Source organism: Mauremys reevesii, linkage group 12 (assembly GCF_016161935.1).
Source record: "Mauremys reevesii isolate NIE-2019 linkage group 12, ASM1616193v1, whole genome shotgun sequence".
Taxonomy (NCBI): domain Eukaryota; kingdom Metazoa; phylum Chordata; order Testudines; family Geoemydidae; genus Mauremys; species Mauremys reevesii.
Genome location: NC_052634.1, coordinates 27,200,625 through 27,205,618, shown reverse-complemented (window position 1 = coordinate 27,205,618; position 4,994 = coordinate 27,200,625). Strand labels below are relative to the sequence as shown.

Below are 4,994 nucleotides of genomic sequence, written 5' to 3'. Positions count from 1 at the left end.
CGCAGAGTACTAACCACTATATGATCACGGCCAGGCGCTGTGGGCACACGCAGCAGCCCAGCAAAAATTGCTCAGCTCTGCGCTCTCGGGGCGGCCACCTACCTTGCCGGCGGCCACAGGTATTTCTCAAGTCTCCCCATTACAGTCACAGGTAAATGCTGAGCAAAGGAAAAAATAGAGGAAGCCAATCCCACGCCTGTCCCTTTTTCTGTCTTCCTCCATCCCTGGACCAAGTCCCTCCCCGTTTGTCTGGGCCATTGTCCTCATGCCCCTGGCCAGCCTATTTCCCTTTGCCGCTCTGAAACGTGCCCCCACGTGCAGGCCCCAAAGCTGGGCCCGGGGGCGGAAGGCCAGGGAGAGGCTTTGGCTAGGGCCAGCGTGTCCTTGCGAGGTAATTGTCTCTCTGGAGGTGAAAGTCATCAGTTTGGGGTGCGAAGGGAAGTGGCCATAGAAGGAGAATGCAAGGCATGGGGTGGGCAGGCCAGGGATTTCTTTGTTCCCCCCTTGAAAAGGGGTCACCCTCCCCATTGGGGAATCGAACCCCAGTCTCCCGCGTGACAGGGGGGATACTCACCACTATACTAACGAGGAAAGGGGCAAAGGGAAGGGCCCCAGCTCCCACAGACCAGCTACGGTCAGCGTACACCTACACCGTTGCATGGGCCCCAGCAGGCAACAGCACCCCTGGCCCTCTTCTGCTTCCCAAAGGCTTTGGCCGCAGCAACAGCCCTGGGAAAAGCCCTGGCCCAGCCGGACGCCTTCGGGCCTACAGCTCCTCACACAACACCCGCCTGGGACCTTGCCCTCACCTACCAGCTCAGCAGCACCTTTTTTCCTCTCAAAACCTCCTCTTCACACCCTCCCCCTTCCACACTTCAGACTCACCTCATCACAAACTCACCCACGGCCCCTTTGGCTTCTCAACCGCCTCTGGAGGACGCAGCTTCCCAGGCACGCAGATCCTTCCCTTCAACGTGCACTGGACGGACATTCGATACACAGCCCTTTCCAGGAGGGAATGCGCTGCTTTTGGACCCTGGTGCCCAGCAAGATGTCCTGGGACTCTTTTTCTGACGGATGGACCCCACTGACTTGCCTTTACCAAGCAGAAACTAAGGACCGGCTGACATAGGCGGCAGGTTTGTATAATTTTTGGTGGGGCCCAAAATGGTGGTGCCCCCCTGCTCCCGCCCTGTAAGTTGATATAAAATGAAGCTACAACGCGTCAGTGCCACAAGATTACAAGGGTCAATTAAAAGTGGAAAGTCAGATGCAGCACTTGCCTACTTCAATATACAGTATTATATTTTGTTGCACCTGTTGTGATGAAGTGGAATGTTCTTAATATTTTCTCTGAATACTGTGTGGGTGCCTCAGTTTCCCCTGCAAGATGCCAACTGAAGGTGTTGCGAAGAAAGAGATCAGGTGGCCTCCCTGTCTGGAAGAGACACAGAGGCCAGAGGAGGGAGTGTCAGTTTGGAGCTGGCTGGGAAATGGGGAGAGACCCAGAACTTGGTTCTGGGCTCCCCACCCCCCAAGATGGACCTGACAGAGGGGTTCTGTTTTCTGTACCAACAAGCTCTGTTTAAACTGTGTTCCCGTCATCTAATAAACCTTCTGTTTTACTGTCTGGCTGAGATTCACATCTGACTGCGGAGTTGGGGTGCAGGGACCTCTGGTTGCCCCAGGACCAGCCTGGGCAGACTCGCTGTGAAAAGTGCATGATGTGGAAGGGCATGCTGAATGCTCCGAGGTCAGACCCAGGAAGGTGTAAGCTTCTTGCCCTGGAGACAGTCTGCTCCGAGAGAGGAGGCTCCCCCAGAGTCCTGACTAGCTTTGTATGGAGTTGTTCCAAAGCATCCCAGCATCCCCTTCCACACCATGCGCTTCCCGGAAGTCCGCACAGGCACTGACACTCCTCCTCTGGCCTTTGTCTCTTTCCAGGCATTAGGAGGCCACCTGATCTCTTTGTTCTCCAACACCTTCAGTTGGCACCTTGCAGGAGCGTGGCCCAGGCCATCAGTTGCCCGGAGAGAGGGTTGCGCCATTCTCTGTGCAGATGGCATCACACTGGCCCTCTAGGGCTCTACAACAATCACACCCCTTATCCCACCAACTAGATCCTTGAGAAATGCATAGGGGAAACTGAGGCACCCACGCAGTATTCAGAGAAAACATTAAGAATATTCTCACTTCGTAACACCTGTATACGACTAGTTATACACTTTAAAGGGTGTAAAATAATCAAGTATTGTGCTAAACACAATGATACTCCAAACTGACCACCAAATTTAAATTGAGTGTTTTTCCCCTCAAGTGAGGGCTCTGGGGTGGGGCTGGGGATGAGGGGTTGACAGTGCAGGAGGGTGCTCAGGGTTGGGGTGCTGGGGGTGCAGGCTCTGGGGTGGGGCAGGGCTGGAGATAAGGAACTTGGGGTGCAGACAGGCTACCCCAGGGCTAGGGCCAGAGAGGACCCCAGGCAGCACACTCCACTCTGCACCACGGTCACTGCACATGCTTCACAATCATCATCACTGTCAAGTATCAGAGAGGTAGCCGTGTTAGTCTGGTTCTGTAGAAGCAGCAAAGAATCCTGTGGCACCTTATAGACTAACAGATGTTTTGCAGCATGAGCTTTCGTGGGTGAATACCCACTTCTTCGGATGTGTATCAGTATTAAATTGTTTGTTTAAAACTTATACTCTGTGTGTGTGTGTGTGTGTGTGTGTGTGTATATACACACAAACAATCTTTTGTCTGGTGAAAAATATTTCCCTGGAACCTAACCCCCTCATTTACATTAATTCTTATGGGGAAATTGGATTCGCTTAACATTGTTTCACTTAAAGTCACATTTTTCAGGAACGTAACTACAAGGTTAAGTGAGGAGTTACTGTATAGACTGCTAGTTGGAAAAGCGAGAGGGGAGAGCACAGACTGAGTGGTTAGACTTTGTATACTGAATAAAAGAAGGAGTTTTTTCAGTGTACCAGAAATCTAGTTATGAGGAAGGTTAGATATAATAGCTTTATTTAGAAACTTGCATAACGCTTAGGTGCAGATAGTCTGGTTTTCTTTTTGCTGGGATGGGTTTTGAGTAAATCATTAGTCTGCTTGGTTTCTTTCATAATCTGAAGTGGATTGAGCCTCTAAATCCTTCTACTCCTCCCCTCTCCCCCAAATGTGAAGGGAACAACCTCAACCTTTTGTCTTATTCTGCTTTGTAGGAGAAAGATGCTCTATTTAAATAGTCATGATCCATTTAGGTTAATTCTTATGCTGAATGGCGGGTAGGAGAGGGTATAAATCATTGGAGACTCTTGCCCCACTCCCTGTGTGGCCTGTGTTTTTCTTTGTTTTAAAATGAGACTGTCTAGTTTTTATGTAAATATATTTGGGGGGTTTCACTCATATTTATATTGCTATGAATTTCATGTGCTCTTGTCTCACAGCAGACAGGGGGGAAAAGCCTGTGGCAATGGACTTTGCAAAATTATAGACTAGTGATTCTCAACCTGTGGCTCAATCAACAGCTGCGGCCGATGTGGCATCCTCAGGGCCATACAGGTAGTATATAGTGTGTGGATTCTGCTCACATAACACAGAGAAAGTTGCCTATGCAGCTCACAATAGTAAATAGGGTCAGACCAGAAGATATCTTCTTTCCAAGTGGGAATTGTGCAGGGACGAACAACAGACCTAGTGCAGCTGTGTTGCCACTGTCTGCTAGCACTGAACTGGTTCAGAATGCCTTGGTTCAAGTGGCACCAGTTCTAAAAGTAAGGGTGATTTAGTGCTGTGGTTCTCAAACAGGGGTATCCAATGGTCTTCCAGGGGGTACATCAACTCATCTAGATATTTGCCTAGTTTTACAACAGGCTACATAGAAAGCACTAGCAAATTTGTAACAAATTAAAATTCATACATTGATTTGTTTATACTGTTCTCTATACTATACACTGAAATGTAAGTACAATTCAAGTGATTTATTTTTATAAATATTGCATCTGATTTTGTAAGCAAGTAGTTTTTAAGTGAGGTAAAACTTGGGGGTATGCAAGAGAAATCAGACTCCTGAAAGGGGTACAGGTGTCTCTAAAGGTTGAGACCCACTGATTTAGTGCAGGTACCACTGGTAATATAGAACCCTGCAAAACTTTTAGTGCAGATGAATTTGAGAGCAAGCTGGAGAGAAACAGCTACGGAGCATGCTAGAAAGGGCTGACCTGTCCGCATTGTCTGTGCCTGACAAGCTGTCATGTGGTACGGAAGAGCCTGTGAGAGGTATGGCAAAGCAAGAGGGTTTGATTAGTTGCTAGGAGCTCCACATGCTAATCAGGAGGTGTGTTTCTGTAAATAGCGACATAAACATCTTCTAATGGCCAGTCTTCTAAAGCTGTCTCAATTGTGCTTTAATGAAATGGGAACCTGGTTTTAGATTTTGTTCTTTAATTCGCTGGGGGTGAAACCCTTGTATGAAAACATTCACCATGGGAAGAAAGCTTGCACATTAGCCTGGGTGTGTAGCCGAGCACAGCTTTATTAAGACTATACTTTCAGGGGTCCTTTCTATAGTTTGTAACTAGAGAATTGTGGTTGAAAGTGTCTGACCTTGCTAACCACGATGAGGAGTTAAAGTGTTCTCTTCTGAGCATGAAGTGTGTGGACAGTGTTGCTTTAGTGCATCTGCTGTCTGCTATTGATGACTGTTCTTGCTTTCCTTTTAGGAAGTTGAGAAGAAGAGAACACAGACTGAGTGGTTAGTCCTTATAAAACAAATTTAAAAATAAATGTTTTGGTTTTCTTTTTTGTTATCTGAGCTTGTTTAAAGCTGTTGTTTAGTGGCAAGTCTTAATTTCTTTTAGTAGAATTTGGAAGAAAAGTAAAGGTAGTGTGAAAACTGGTGTTTTAAAGGTTTCTAATTCAGTTCTTACTGAAAGTTTTTTAAATTTTCTTTATGCTGCTCTCTCTCTTTTTTTCTTGTAATCTATTTC

At 47.3% G+C, this 4,994-nt stretch overlaps 1 non-coding gene across 1 annotated transcript; it reads left to right on the top strand.

The window, feature by feature from the left end:
• Window positions 1-4,544: 4,544 nt before the first annotated feature.
• Window positions 4,545-4,761, top strand: LOC120376549. Its single transcript, XR_005587407.1, has one exon. It is a non-coding gene; the product is annotated as a small nucleolar RNA U3 (small nucleolar RNA).
• The last annotated feature ends 233 nt before the right edge of the window (window positions 4,762-4,994 follow it).